Here is a 16,760-nt window from a genome sequence, read left to right on the forward strand (position 1 = left end):
TGGTCATTATGCTGCTCCTAGGATGGAGACTGGGATAGAGTCTTTTGTTATGTTTCCGGAGGACCCGCTCAGTTGCGATTGTCTCAGTCAGACCTCTGGAATTGGAGATCTTGTTTGTTGAACACATCGTACACCAAAACCTAGGCTAGAGCTTTTTTGTTGTTGTTGTTGTTGGTGGTGGTGGTGGTGGTCCGGGATGCGTACTGTCCAGTCATGTTTGTAACAACCAGTCATCTGTAGATAGCGATCTTGGATTTTGCACAGATCAAAGGGTGACAAGTCTTCTGATCTTGTCTTATCATTGGCTGATGAAGGACAACTTGCTCTTAGATCAAGTTGTTCCCTTTTCCTCATTGTCAGGATATCATTTTAGAACTGGCGCATGTTGGTGTCAGAGCAGCATCATGGATACCCCGGAGGGGATTTGGTTCCTGGAGCTGTTGTGGAGAACTCTGTCGTTTCTATTTCTGGGATCCAGGAGTCAAGGCTGGACAGTCGGTGCCTAATTCCCTGCTGTCTAATTTGGTTCCACCTGACATATGTTCAAGTTGGGAGATGCCTCTGTGTTGTAAAAAAAGTTTGAGTTCTTATCCCTAGTAGATAAGAGCTTGTTTTTATTTTTTTTATTTATTTTTGGAAAAGAAGGGGGGTTCATGGTACTTTTCCAAAAATTGCACCAAGATAAAGCAGAGCTCTAGCTGCTGCGAATGTGTTGTTTAGGCGTTAGCAGTACTATCCTCACTAGACGTTCATTGGACAGTAGCACAACCCCAAGAGAAGGATGGTTAAGAACTTGTTTTTATACGTAAGATTTCCCCTTTTTTAATATGCCTTTGCAGGAAGAAGTGGTGCTACATTATATTGCAGGTGAATTTGGGAGTGGAGAGAGAAGAAAACAGAAACATGACAAAAACTAAAAATATAAATGTTCACATATATCTAAAGAAAAAAGATTTTTTTAATTAAATAAAAGAAGTAATTAAAGGAACAAAGTGGGGCCGGAGAGATATTATGTAGGTAAGGCGTCTTCCCTTCATGCAGAAAGATGGTGGCTCAAATCCCAGCATCCCACATGGTCTCCCGTGCCTGCCAAGGGCGACCTCCGAGCATAGAGCCAGGAGCAACCCCCAAGAGCTACCAGGTGTGACCCAAAAAAGCAAAAGCAAAGCAAAACAAAAACAAAAAAACAACAAAAAAAGAAAAAAGAACAAATTGATGCAGGAGATTACTTTACATTTGGGAAAAAACAGGTTAAGAGATAGTGTTATATTGGTCTTATACTTATGATGAAAGTATAGGCTTCCCCATTGTCTTTTGAGATTTTCTTGTGGGGTGTGGGCTCCAGGGCGCCTTTTTGTCACACACCCTCCCTGGCCTTCCTGAGAATGATAAAAGATTTGTAGCAGGGAGGTCTTGGGTAGAGTTCTTGCAGTGGGGATCCTTTTGGAACTAGGTCTGGTATCAAGCCACTGTCCACATTAGGGAGAGGTGATTAGGAGGGCCACACTGCATGAGTCAGTCAGGGTGTTGGTTGTATTTTCTTTCTGGGAACGAGGTGTAGGTTTGAATGGGTGTCTGAATCAAACTCTTTAACATACCCTTTATCTCTAGGTTATGCCCTCTTTTAGGATCTGAAGCACATGGCCAGCCAGACCACTGAAGCAGTAACCGTGACCTACAGATTTATACTACAGGGCCTGTGCATCGAACACGTTCAAGCAAACTAACATGCCCTTGCTTTTTTGTCCTCTCTTCTCATTACCTCAAATTTTTGTTGTTGTTGTTTGTTTGTTTTGTTGTGTTTTTTATTTTGTTTTTCTTTCTTTTTGTTTCCCTCTTCTTCTTCTACCTTCTCCTCCTCATTATCATCAATTCAATCCATGTCAAACAAAAACCACATGATTACCTCCTCTATAGGAAAGGAGAACTGATATATAGGGTGCTGCAGAAAATACTGCAAAATACTGCAAAGGGTAGATAGACCTCACTAACACAATGATTAGTACTTGAGACACGAAGCCTATACGTATCCAAAAGTTGATCTATTAGTTTCTTTACCTTACATGTACTATACTTACCTATCTTTCTGTACTCAGCATATCTCTTGCTCTCTCAACCTCTTTTCATTAATATATACCTAAGCTAACTTCTATATGTTTATATGTGGGCAGGAGCACACAGAGATGGGAATCCTCCTTGAGAGACAAACCTAAATTATAAACAACCCATATCTATAGCTTATATAGGCTATATAGCCCCTCCCATATACTATCCCCTCTCTTCCTTCAGAAATCTGACTATCCCTTCACCCCAATATCCCATCCCCGATATCCCACCATATTAAAACACTTCACCCTCAGTTCTTAATCAATTAGGCAACAAGACCGACCTCCTACCCACTCAAACTCACACCTCATTTCTGGCAAGAAAATACAACCAACATCCCGACCGACCTACTCATGCAGTGTGGCCCTCCTAGTCACCTCTCCCTAATATGCACTGTGGCTTTATACCAGACCTAGCTCCAAAAGTACCCCCACTGCAAGAACTCTACCCTGCCTGGAGCCCACACCCCACAAGGAAATCTCAAAAGATAATGGGGAAGCCTATACTTTCATCATAAGTATAAGACCTATATAACACTACCTCTTATCCTGTTTTTCTCCAAATGTAATCTCCTGTATCACTTTCTCCCCTTTTCCTTGTTTTTTTCTTGTTTGTTTGTAGTTTTGTTTTTTTTATTTGTTTTGTTTTAGTTTTTATTGATTTGACTTGTTTGTTCTTCTTTTGGGTCACACCTGGCAGCGCTCAGAGGGTACTCCTGTCTCTATGCTCGAAGGTTGCCCCTGGCAGGCGCAGGGGATGTGGGATGCCCTGATTTGAGCCACCGTCCTTCTGCAGGAAGGACAGATGCCTTGTCTCCATGCTATCTCTCCGGCCCCACTTTATTCCTTTAATTAAGTCTTTTATTTAATATTTTTTAAAAAAGAAACTTTTTTTTAGATATGTGTGAGCATATATATTTTTATTTTTTGTCCTGTGCCTGTTTTCTTCTCTCTTCACCCTCAAATCCACCAGCAATATAATGTAGCACCACTTCTTCCTGCAAAGGCATATTAAAAAAGGGGAAATTTTACGTGTAAAACATGTGCCAGTTCTAAAATGATATCCTGACAATGAGGAAAAGGGAACAACTTGATCTAAGAGCAAGTTGTCCTTCCTTACCAGCCAAGACAAGATCAGAAGACTTGTCACCCTTTGATCTGTGCAAAAGCCAAGATCGCTATCTACAGATCTACAACAATAACAACAATAAACAACTCTAGCCTAGGTTTTGGTGTACGATATGTTCAACAAACAAGATCTCCAATTCCAGAGGTCTGACTGAGACAATTGTAACTGAGCGGGTCCTCCAGAAACATAACGAAAGACTCTATCCCAGTCTCCATCCTAGGAGCAGCATAATGACCAAGACCACCCACTACAGAAGATGGATGAAAATGACACTGAAGAAGCAGAACTGCTAGAACCACAAAGAAAGTCTTCTTCATAATCTCCATTCCTTGAGCTGTACAGATACAAGATCTCTAGATACAGAGGTCTGATTTTATCACCCATGACGAAGCAGAAGTCTTCCATACACCACAAAAGCACTGAGGGGAGAGTAAATGGTCATGTAAGAAGTCTATATTTAATCCCATGACAGTATACTTCAAGGGTGGAGAAATCCTGTATCTCCTACCAGTGCCCATTCAGTAGAGAGATTAGAATTAAACAGCTAGAGAATAAGAAACACAAATCAATAATTCAGTGATGTTTAAAATTCAGATTTTAATTTTAAAAAGGATATATGTACCCATTGTTATCTCACATATGTTTATCAGTCTTTGATTTGTTTTAGCAATTATTGGTGTTCAAATTCTCAAATTATTAAAGTTGCAAATTATATACTATTTTTCTTTTCCTGCACATATTAGATTATTTATTTATTTATTTTTATGAGTTATATCTGATAGTACTTAAGACCTACTCCTGGCTCTGAGATTAGGAATCAACGATGGTGGTGTTTGGGGAACCATATATGGTGTCAGGGACTGGACCCACGTCAGTTGCATGAAAGGCAAGTGCCTTACTCACTCTACTACATCTTCAGCCCCCAGATGAATAATTTTTAAAGATCTTTTCTGCATCATCTAATTATTACTGATAATAGATTTCATAAAGAAAAGGAGAACTTCCTATATTTTTAGTTTGTAATCATTAACTTTATTATGACTATTTCTGAGGGTCACCAGTGACTTTCTTTCAAAGTCATAATAATCATTTTCACCTTATACAATCTAATATCTATTACTAAGTCTTTATGTCTTTTATTTGTAATGCTCATGTTGGCCAAAGGGAGTACCTTCAACATGATTTCTTTGTTCTTTTGATATTAATTTAGTTATTTTTATAGCTTCCTTACTTTCTAACAAAAAGCATACCTCAGACTGATTTGACACATTTCCTCATTCATTTCCTGAACTATTTGAACAGGCAACCATCATTTTTTTAAATAGAAAATGATTTATAGGGACCAGAATAGGAGTGTTTGTGTGTTATTATGGGCTCTTATTGCTTCTATACAATGAAGAGTTTGGTTATAAGACAGTTATAAAGAGAGAAATAAATCATTAATTTATAGTGATATTTAGAATTGAAATTTAACATTATAGTTATACTTGGGTATCTAAGTTTTATATTTACATGTATTTTATGCTAAAATGTGGTTCCTAATTACTTATAATTATAACTAATAATATTTATTATATATTATATATGCAATACATAACATAAATATATATGTATATAATATAACTAATAATAATATATTAATATTTTAATTTAATTATTTATATATGTATACTCACCATAAAATATATACATGTAGTATAAGCAGTATTATTTTTTGTTTGTTTTTTATGCAATGGATATTTTTATTAAACCATATCAGGACATTGAAAAGTCTCAATGTTTTAGTAAAGTTTGTGCCTCAAAGCTAGGAAACATATTTTTAAAAATCATTTTCAAAGCTTAATTTACAGATGCAATTATTGGGTAGGAATTATAGCTATGGTAAAGCACATGTTTTGCATGTGCCAGGCCCTGGGAATATTCCCAGGAACTATAGGAAGGAAAAAAAGGCAACAATAATTCAAACAATATTTTCATGGCCAGTGGGATAGTACAGAAATATTAAAGGGCATTTACCTTGCACATGACCACCTAGGTACAATCCCCAGCATTCCATAATTCCATGGGCCCACCAAGAATGATTCCTGAGTGCAGAATTAGGAGAAGCCTGAGCATTGCCAGATGTGGCCAAAAATATATATAACTAATTTTTCAGTGTATCCCTCCTTTCATTTTTAAAAATAATTTCTTTAAGCATCATGGGTACAGAAATGTTCAGTTGGGTTTCAGTCATAGAATGTATATTGCCTCCACCAATGCAACTCCCCTGCCACCAATATCTCCCATTTTCCTCCTACCACTCACCCTCTGCCTGCCGTCTCTAGGCAGGCATTCAAGTAGCATTATTTTTAATACAGTGTAAATTACAAAAAAGTGTATAAGCAGTATTATTGCTATACAATAAAATGAAAAAAACAGTATGTTTATTTTTACCTAAAATTATATTGTTTTTTGAAAATGTTTATATAGTTTCAAAGTTATTATACTTATTATGAACAATGATAATCTACTAATAAAGATTTAAAAGTTATTGTTGTACCAAAAAATAGCACAATGAGTAAAGTGTTTGCCTTGCATACAGCCAGCCCAGATTTTATTTTCAGCAGTGTTGTGTTTAGTATTGGTCCCCTGAGCAACATTGAATGGTGTGACTATTCAGCACAAAGCTAGGAATAAATATTAAGTGCTACCAAATGTAGACCCCTAAAAAAAAAAAGTTATTATCTATTTATTTTTATTTAATTTATATTCTAATAAAACATGTAATCAAAATATAAAGTCACTTTAAATAAGTTTATTTATTATTTTTATTTTTATTTATTATTGCTTTATTTAAGCACTATGTTTATGAATTTTTTCATGATTCGGAGCTCAATTCCTGAATTTGAGGAACATCCATATTTTTTTCCAAAAAGGCTGGGCCAGACGGAATTCCCGCCAGCAGTGAATAAGAGAATAAGAGTTCCTTTCTCTCCACATCCAAGCCAGCAATGGTTATTCTTGTTCTTTGTGATGTATGCCAGTCTCTGGTGTGAGATGATATCTCATTTTTGTTTTGATTTGCATCTCCCTGATAATTTTTTTTATCATTTTTCATGTGCCTTTTGGCCATCTGTATTTCTTTTTTAAAAAATGTCTGATAAATTCTTCTCCCCATTTTTTTTTTATGGGATTAGATGTTTCATAGACTCCAGGAGGAATAAAAAAAGATACTTTCTCTCTCTCGGTCTTGGGTGGGCAATCACTACAAATTGGCATCCCTGAAGTCTATCTGAGTCCTCCCACCACTGCTTGGAGGTCTCAGAGAGAAGGAGAGAGAGTTTCATCAGTCAGAAGTGGCCAAGGGAGGCACGGGTTCAAGAAGAAAAAAAAGGAAGGAAGGAAAGAAGGAAGGAAGGGAGAAGGGAGGGAGGGAGGGAGGGAGGGAGGGAGGGAGGGAGGGAGGGAGGGAGGGAGGAAGGGAGGGAGGGAGGAAGGAAGAAGGAAGGAAGAAGGAAGAAAGAAAGAAAGAAAGAAAGAAAGAAAGAAAGAAAGAAAGAAGAAAGAAAGAAAGAAAGAAAGAAAGAAAGAAAAGAAAGAAAGAAAGAAAGAAGAAAGAAAGAAAGAAAGAAAGAAAGAAAGAAAAGAGAAAGAAGAGAGAAAGAGAGAAGAAAGAAAGAAAGAAAGAAGAAAGAAAGAAAAAGAAAGAAAGAAAGAAAGAGAAGAAAGAGAGAGAGAGAGAGAGAGAAGAAAGAAAGAAAGAAAGAAAGAAAAGAAAAAGAAAGAAAGAAAGAAAGAAAAAGAAGAAAGAAAGAAGAGAAGAGAAGAGAGAAAGAAGAAAGAAAGAAAAAGAAAGAAAGAAAGAAAGAAAGAAAGAAAGAAAGAGAGAAGAAAGAAAGAAAGAAAGAAAAGAAAGAAAGAAAGAAAAGAAAGAAAGAAAGAAAGAAAGAAAGAAAGAAAGAGAAAGAAAGAAAAAGAAAGAAAGAAGAAAGAAAGAAAGAAAGAAAGAAAGAAAAGAAAGAGAAAGAGAGAGAGAGAGAAAGAAAGAAAGAAAGAAAAGAAAGAAAGAAAGAAAAGAAAGAAAAGAAAGAAAGAAAGAAAGAAAAAGAAAGAAAGAAAGAAGAAGAAAGAAAGAAAGAAAGAAAGAAGAAAGAAAGAAAGAGGACAGAAAGAAAGAAAGAAGAAAGAAAGAAAGGAAAGAAAGAAGAAAGAAGAAAGAGAGAGAAAGAAAGAAGGAAAAGAAAGAAGAAAGAGAAAGAAAGAAAAAAGAAAGAAGAAAGAAAGAAAGAAAGAAAAGAAGAAAGAAAGAAAGAAAGAAAGAAAGAAAGAAAGAAAAGAAAGAAAGAAAGAAGGAAGAAGAGAAGAAAGAAAGAAAGAAAGAAAGAAAGAAAGAAGAAAGAAAGAAAGAAAGAAAGAAAGAAAAAAGAAAAGAAAGAAAGAAAGAAAGAAAGAAGAAAGAAAGAAAGAAAGAAGAAACAGAAAGAAAGAAAGGAAAGAAAAGAAAGAAAGGAAAGAAAAGAGAAAGAAAGAAGAAGAAAGAAAGAAAGAAAGAAAGAAAGAAAGAAAGAAGAAAGAAAGAAGAAAGAAAGAAAGAAAGAAAGAAAGAAAGAAAGAAAGAAAGGAAGAAGAAAGAGAAGGAGGAAGAAGAAGAAAGAAAGAAGAAAGAAGAAGAAAGAAAGAAAGAAAGAAAGAATGAAAGAAAGTAAGAAAGAAAGAAAGAAAGAAAAGAAAAGAAAGGGGGGGGGGGAAAGAAAGAAGAAAGAAAGAAAGAAAGAAAGAAAGAATGAAGAAGGAAGAAGAAGGAAGAAGAAGGAAGAAGAAGGAAGAAGGAAGGAAGGAAGGAAGAAAGAGAGAAAGAAAGAAAGAAAGAAGAAGAAAGACAGAAAGAAAGAAAGAAGAATGAAGAAAGAAGAAAGAAAGAAGAAGAAAGAAAGAAAGAAGAAAGAAAGAAGAAGAAAGAAAGAAAGAAAAGAAAGAAAGAAAGAAAGAAAGAAAGAAAGAAAGAAAAGAAAGAAAGAAAGAAAGAAAGAAAGAAAGAAAGAAAGAAAGAAAGAAAGAAAGAAAGAAAGAAAAGAAAGAAAGAAAGAAAGAAAGAAAGAAAGAAAGAAAGAAAGAAAGAAAGTAAGAAAAAGAAATACAGGCAGGAAATCAGGAAAAGCTATTTATTATGCAATAGGGTCCCAACTTACCACTTCCAAATCTTAAACAATTGTAGCAAGCTTACAAAATACATGTAAGTAGATTTTTAGTAAAGCCATTAATATTTGCACCAAGATGATGCAGACAACAAATAGGTACTTCTCTTCAACTTTCTCTGATACAGACTCAGAACAGCATGGGAAGCAGCAGAAATATTGAGCAGGTTTATAAGAACTTCTATTAATTAGGGGGATTAGGGTGCCCTCCTATATTAAATTCAAGGATCATGAATGTCTATGGTTTCTTGCTCTGCTTAAACTGCTAAACTACTTTTTAGAGTTTTTGAAAAAATGATTTACTTTTAAAATTTATTTTCATTATGTTTACTAAAATCCTGGTCTTCTATTTATAAGATATGTCTCTAAATCTTAAGGCTAGAGGGAACATTAAAGATACCCTCTCTAATTCTGTTGATGTACATTTATTTCTAGAATAATCTATCAAGCTATTACTGATACATATTTGGCATCTCTAAGTGGAGAGAATGCTCTCTCCCCACACAAGTCATTCCATCTTGACATAGTTTTGACACTCTCCAAGTTCTCTCTTGTATTAAAATGAAGACACCCTCTCCCTGTTACTTTTTCTCAGTGGTCCAAGTTCTACCTCTGAAAGCAGAGAAAACAAGTCCAATATCGTTTCCACAAAAGAGGTCTGCAAATACAGACAGAAGAGGTCTGCAAATACAGAAGGCAGCAACAATCACACCCTCCTCCCTCTGGAAGCTATTTTTGGAAAAAGCATTACACATATTTCTTCCACCAAACTTATGTGAGGTCTGTCCCTTTTCTTCTCCTAATTACTCTACCCTTCAGAAAAGGGTTAGATGGCAGGAAGGGGGAAATAAAAGGGAATGCAGATCATGTTAATATCATGTTAATATCAACCAAAGACCTAATTAAGCAAGATTTCTTGTCTGCTTATTGTCTTCTCATGAATCTCACCTCAAGAGACCCATTAAATGGGTGAGAATCAGAGTTATCTTCTGAGTAGATCAGGTAATGACTGTCCTCATGATATAACTTAAGTCATTGTCAGAGTTCTGTTCCTTAAAATCACAAACCCAATACAAAATCTCCATCATCATTTTTCTTTAAGTAACTGGGATTTCCTTGCTGCAGCTCTACAATACCAATGAGGACACAGTTCTCTGGCTGTCGATAGACAATTCGCCAATGTAGCCATTCTTATTTGCTAAAAATCCATTAAAATGAGTAAGGTTGATGCTGTCCATTTGGGGTGGTTGAAATGAGGAAACTTCAGTATCTTTCTGCTACTGCTTGTGACACGAGTCTTCAAGTATATTGTGTTATCTAAAACTTAAAGAGTTTTTAAATAACTCTTGTAAATTTTTGTTTTGTTCTTTGATTTCTACAACTAAGACTGGACCAGAGAGATTTAGCAGCCTCTTACTAACTTTTATCCATTCAAAATTCTAGGTAAGTCTTTAAACATGGGTTACTCTTTCTTGTGCAGAAAAGCCCTTAAAAATCAGCCACTCAGGGGACCAGAGAGATAGCACAGCAGTAGGGTGTTTGCCTTGCAAGTAGCTGATACAAGACTGACATTGGTTCGAATCCTGGCATCCATATGGTCCCATGCCTGCCAGGAGAGATTTCTGAGAGCAGAGCCAGGACTAACCCGAATGCTGCCGGGTGAAACCCAAAAACAAACAAACAAACAAACAAACAAAAAAGGACCCACTCATAGTCCCCAGGATATTTCCCCAAACTGGTAATACAGCTCTTTAGCAAGTGTTACAATGATCTGGGGAGGAGAGTAGAAGTTTTGAGTACAATTTAGATGCAAGGACTTTCATGTTGCTCTTTAAAGAAGGTAGATTTTCAGAGATTTTTTTTTCCGTTTGATTTTTTATATATATATAGTCTAGGTCATATGCTGACTAGAGTTATTACTTATGGTCTTGATGAACACCACTTCCCACCTCTTCACCATCAAAGTGCTCAAGATCTTTTGGTAATGTCCACCTATTACTACATTCCCTCTCATTTTTCCCCTCCACTCATTCTCTGCCTTACTTGGTCATCTCAGTTCTGTAATCTAGGGCCAAAGGTTTGCTATCATTTCATACAATGTATGCCTTGTCTTGTTTCTCTATATCTTACAGATGAGTACAGTTATATGGTATTTGTTCTTTTACCACTGAATTACTTAACATAATATTCTTCAGGTCCATACAAGTTGCAGCAAACATTTTATCCACTAATCTGCCATTGGATGTTCCAATAGTACTATAGAAGTGCATTTATTGTTTTGATTTAATTATTTTTGTGGGTGGCGATTGATGCCAAAGAGCAAAATTACTGAGTCATATGAAAGATCTACTCTTACAGTTTTTGGAAAATTGTCATACTGTTTTCTACAGAAACTGAACCAGCTAATGTTCCTACCAAAAGTGGGCAATTCCTTCAGTGAGTTGAGTATGAAGCCCTTAAATATATATCCCAAGGGTAAGTGCCAATCATTACCATTTAACTGGGGTGCAAGAAGTAGAATAAATTCCAGCTTCTCCATTGTAGACTTTCTGTTTCTTACCTGGCTTTTTACCAACTTAGTAGCCTTTGGTAAGATATTTGTTCCCTTTAAGTCATTTTTCTCTTGGAAAGGGAGATAATACCATCCCCATTCCCATCATACCCAACGCCTTTTGATTAGGGGGGAAGAATTAATCAAGCTATATATGTAGTACTGTATCTTTTAAAAAATAAGAACCAATAAATATTTCTCTTTCTTCTTCCCCATCCCCATCCCAGTCTCAGCTTACTTTCTTTTCCTTCCCCAACAAACCTAGAGAGAGGTAATGTTAGCCAGAGAGGCAAGACTTCAGATGGAGCAGACAGACTAACTGTGACAAGAAGGGATGATGCATAGGTTCTGGAAGTTGACTGAGAGTGTGAGCATCAAAGACTCGTGAGGAGAACCTAGAACCACAAACCATGTTCACAGTACTTAGAAGGGAAGAAAGTGGATGGATCATGATATCTTTTCACCCAGAGAAAATATTTCCTTAAGACAAAATATTTCCTTAAGAACAAGCAATAGAGCCAAAGAGATAGCACAGCCATAGGGCCTTAGCCTTGCAAGCAGCCGACCCAGGACCAAAGTTGGTTAGAATCCCGGCATCCTATATGGTCCCCCATGCCTGCCATGAGCGATTTCTGAGCAGATAGCCAGGAGTAACCCCTGAGCACAGCCGGTGTGGCCCAAAAAAATGAATGAATGAATGAATGAATAAATAAATAAATAAATAAATAAATAAATAAATAAATAAATAAAACAAGCAATAGCAGCTACAAACCTAAGAGATTAGGAAAGAAACCAGTAATTAAAATCATTGCCTTGCAAGCATGACGCCATGAATTAGATCACCAATGCAGCCCACACATGCTTCAAACAATCCTGTTAGTGTCAATGGCGGGAGCCTCAGCTTGATGTCTGATGCTGTACCTCTGCAGTGAGCACGGAAACTGGAGATGCACAAGCACCACAGTCAAGAGGCTGCACGTTGTGAGTACCACAGCAACTGTGGCAAGCAGAATGTGCACTTGCACAACTAAAAAAGTGAGGCGGCCCTATGAGTACAATGCAAGCACCACTACAGTGTGCGAATCTCAGAAAGTACGAAGGTTGAATGTACAAGCTGAAGAGCTCTGAGCCCCAGGGAGTACCAGCAAGGACAATAGCAACAAAGGAAGAGAAAGGAGAACACACAAATGAGGGTCCACTAAAAATAGCAACAGTGTCTATGCTTGTGTATATAATGGGTTCAATTGCCTGTTTTTGTTTGTCTGGGCCACATGTGGAAGTGCTCAGTATCACTCTGGAGGGTGCTCTGGGGACAATTGTGTGCCAAAGAAAGAACTGAGGTCAGCCTCGTGTAAGGCAAGTGCCTTAATTCCTGTACTGTACCTACCTTTTTATACGAAGAAAACCAGGTTTTCTTTAATAAAATGAAAACAATACATTGAAAATAACCGATGATGTAAGACAGAAGCTGTATCTGCACTGCATGCTATCATACAAAATAAGCCAGCCTTTTTAGTAAGCACTTTATCTAAATGTATGTAGCAGCAACAAGGAAATATGTCTATAATCCTGATATAAATAGGAGTGAAAAATGTTTTAATGTTCTATCTTCCATGCTTGCCATTTTCCCCCAGCATACCTCAAAAAAGGAGTGGGAATTTTTTTAAAAAATAAATAAACTATGCTAGAATCTCCCTCCAGCCTCTAGGCCCCAACCCTCTTGCTGGGGAAGAGCGAGGAGTTAACCCAGGAGAGACTGCCACCTACCGGCCCATCGATCACCTCCCTCAGCACATTTTTGCAGGCCTTGGGAGAGCTGCTCCTTCACTTACTTGGCTTGCAGTGGTTTTGTTAGTGACAGTCACAAAACCATAACCCAAGCAAGGTACCTCAGTATCGAAACTTAAAAGCTGTGTCATAAATTAATCATAAACTAGCTACTTGCAAAATTCATAGCTACATTTTTCTTTCTTTCTTTCTTTTTTTGCTTTCAGCATCAGAGTGTATATATTCAAAGGGAAAAAGAAACCTTTCTCTGCAAATTTCTGTTGTTGTTTTCTAAGGACAAAGTGCTTTAATAGCGGGTAAGTGCTGCTAATTGCTCCCCGGACAGCCCTAATCTAGCCATTTCCTCTCTGCCTTTTACTCTATAAATCCTTCAGAAGACTAATATATTGGTTTAGTATTTTTCAAAAGTGCCCCCTTTGATTTCGTTGGTTTACATGTTTACAAATAGTTTCTCTACATCCACCATATGAAAGCGCTAATTTTAGAAACTCTTCTATTATTGATGCTCTAAACAACTTCAGATTTATCACAGTATTTCTAAGCTTAGGCATTAAATCTTTCTCTTTACTGTCTTGTTTTCTTTTTTCCTTTCTTCTTCCTTTCTTTCTTTCATTCTTTCTTTTTCTTTCTTTTCTGTTTTTCTCTTTCCTTTTTTCCTTTCTTTTCTTTCTCTCCTTTTTAAAAGAGGAATTAATACCAGGTTATGTACTAAAAAGCAAAAAATCTCTGTTATCTGTCTGTAAACAATTCCATAACTTTGGTCAAAGCCTTGTGCTGTAGGTTCCTCATTTAAAAAAAAAAAAAAACTGCTCTGGGGCTATAAGAATAATGCTAGACTTAATAGGTACATAGCTCATAGCTTTGACTTGAAGAAACCCTTTTCTACTCCAAATTCTCAATCAACCCTATAGCAAATTAGAATCATTCCTCCAAGAGAGTATGTGATTACCAAGGTACCCTGCAGTGAGACAAGGAGGCAGATTTCAAACTCAGAACTTACTGCTATTGCTGAGACCTTGTCTGCTCTCCCCTGCCTCTGCTCCTCAGACCTGTTACACACTCATAAATCTGAATGTACTGGATAAGAAGAAAGTCTGCAAGGTTAGTCCTTAAAGAACAAACAATAATGTGGGGAATAGCCTAACAAGCCATTAAAATACAGATATACTTGTTTGTGAGACCAGGATGAGACAAGGCAGATGGACAGATTAAAAAAAATGGAAATATTAGAAAGAATTCTTTTAGGTCTGATGACTTGTCCTTAGGAAAGTTGCCAATTACTCAAAAAGAATGTTATTCTGGTTCTTTTTTATTTCAGGCATTTTTTTTCCCTTGCCTGTTTGCAGATTGCTTAATTACATCATTGGGCTTTGGAACTTGTACATTACAGATCCATGATCATCCAAGTCATTACCTGCGTATTTTCCCATTAAGAATAATTATAGCTCTTACCACCACTGCCCATGTACTTATGTCCTGCAGGCCTGGGCACTCTGAAGTAATCATCTTTGGAAAATGATGTTGATGGGCAAATATTGTGTGTGCAATCAGCAAGAAGCAAGGTGAGGTGGGAAGATTTCTATCCTCTCCATTACTGAGCGGCTCAAATATCCATCCCCATGGTGGCATCACTATGCCAAGCAGGACAGAGACGGTTTATGTTCTCCTGAAAAAAGACTTACAGCCAAACACCAAGACAGCACCCAGGGGATGCTGTATGGTGTGTGCTTTTCAGAGCACGTACAAATCACCTGTTTCCTGCTCAACTTAATTGCCTACAAAGTGGGATTTAAAAGATGCTTTTAAAACTCATCAAGCTGAAATGGGACTATCTTAGAAACTGCTACTTAGCTTTTAATACTCATAAGCTTAGGTGTGTTGTTTGACATCTCTGAGCCTCAGTTTTCTCATTCTAAAGAGAATAGGGTAGAAGTTCATGCCCCTTCAAGAATCAATGAGCCCTTACTTAAAATGCACTCTACCCGGCACCTGGAATATGTGAAAGACCAAAGGATCTTAACTGTTATTATTATCACTGAGTCTAAACTGATGTAGTCTGGGTCTGTTCAGCAGAGTTCAGTTAACACATCTAAATTAAAGACAATAATTGCCTGTAAATAATAATACAAAGACATTGTGACTGGGTCACATATTATTTTAATCAACAGTCTTGAGTAAGCTCTATTTCAAAGGGGAAACGAGTTAACAAATGCTTGACCAAAAAAATTAGATTAAGCATACATCCCTCCCCTATAGGAAAACTATTGAGAGAAATGATCACTGAGTAAAAAGCAACTATTTGCTTCATGAGTTCATCAATTATTATTAAACTTTAAAATACTTCTTTCTATTTTTAATAAATTAAAGAGTATGGGTCAGAGTGATAGTGATAGTAGGGCATTTGCTAACCTGGGTTCAATCCCTGGTATCCTATATGGTCCCACAGCACCTCCAGGAATAACCTCTGAGTACCACTGGGTATAGCCCAAAAAACAAAACAAAAAAAAGAGTACAGTTAAATTTTTCATGGTTTGAATAAGCAGCAAAATATCTCCAAAAAATACAGAATTAGCCTACTACTACTAAAGAGGAAATAAGGGTTAATATTTATTGTATTTTGGGGTTTGTTTTGGAGGGGAGTTGGTTTTGGGTCACAGCGGCAGCATTCAGGGGTTACTCCTGGCTCTATGCTCAGAAATCGCTCCTGGCAGGCTCAAGGGATCATATGGGATGCCAGGATTTGAACCACAGTCCTTCTGCATGCAAGGCAAACACCTTACCTTCATGCTATCTCTTTGGCTCCAATATTTATTGTAAACCATTTAACTATTTCTCATTCAGAGTATATCTCTTAAATTATTTATATATATTAAAATAATGTCTTCTGTTCATGTTCTTCTCTACACTATAGACTATCAACACTTTTTCTATCATTTAATATTTTATGTCCCCTTATTAATGGCTAGGTGTCTTTTTTATTCCCTTAACATAATTTAGTTAACCAGACTCTATTTTTAGGTTTGTACCCACATGGTTATCATGTACAGCCTGTCTTTCAAATATTTTGGAAAATTTTCTAGAAGAGAATTTAAGAGCCAAGAAAATAATTGTTGTTTAACTATTTATTGTTTAACTAACAGTTGATTTGCAAACATATATTTTTATCATATATATTTTTTGCACAAGTGGACATTAGCTGGAATTGGGGACCTCCAGTGGACTGATGTGTGTGTTTCTTCTGGGACAGAGTCTTTTTTTTTTTAATTTTATTGTGACCAAAATGCATAACAAATCTTTCACTGCATCATTTATGGTACATAGTGATAATGAATGAGGGGCATTCCCACCACCAGTGCTGTCCTCCCTCTGCCCCTGTTCCCAGTTCAGTTAGCTCTACTCAATGGTGCTGCCTGTGGCAATGGCCAAAAACTGTGAGCACAATGTCTATCTGGGCTCCCATAAACTAAACATTTCACATTTATCACCCTCTGAGTTGTGCTTTGCTCCAGCTGGGAAAAGAATAAGTTGAAGATATCCTAGCCAACACACCCAACTGAATATGATAATCTATGTGACTGGAGATCCTGGTTTTCCTGGACACATTTGGTGTCACTGATATGAACAGGTTGGTATTATTCTTTAAAGGTAATTTGAGTAATAAGCTTTCACATCCATAGAATATATTTTAGAGCAATTGGAGACAATATTTTGCTTTTGGCCAGGGAAGGAAAATAACAGGAGAGGCAGATGATTGATTGTTGGTTTGTTTTGGGCTTGTTTGTTTGGATTTTTTTTTTGCACAACTTTTTGTTTGTTTGGGGGTTATACCCAGCAGTGCCCAGCAGTTACTCCTAGCTCTAAACTCAGGAATCACTCCCAGCAGACTCAGGGGATGATATGTGGTGCCAGGAATCAAACTTGGGTCAACTATCTGCAAGGCAAGTGCCCTATCTGTTGTACTATCATTCTGGTCCCTTTTTTGTGCAATTTTAATGTCCTATCACGTGCATTTA

At 36.8% G+C, this 16,760-nt stretch overlaps 1 non-coding gene across 1 annotated transcript; it reads right to left on the minus strand.

The window, feature by feature from the left end:
• Window positions 1–660: 660 nt before the first annotated feature.
• Window positions 661–786, minus strand: LOC126010250 (U4atac minor spliceosomal RNA). Its single transcript, XR_007496352.1, has one exon. It is a non-coding gene; the product is annotated as a U4atac minor spliceosomal RNA (small nuclear RNA).
• Between the last annotated feature and the right edge of the window lie 15,974 nt (window positions 787–16,760).

This window comes from Suncus etruscus, chromosome 5 (genome assembly GCF_024139225.1).
Source record: "Suncus etruscus isolate mSunEtr1 chromosome 5, mSunEtr1.pri.cur, whole genome shotgun sequence".
Lineage (NCBI taxonomy): Eukaryota > Metazoa > Chordata > Mammalia > Eulipotyphla > Soricidae > Suncus > Suncus etruscus.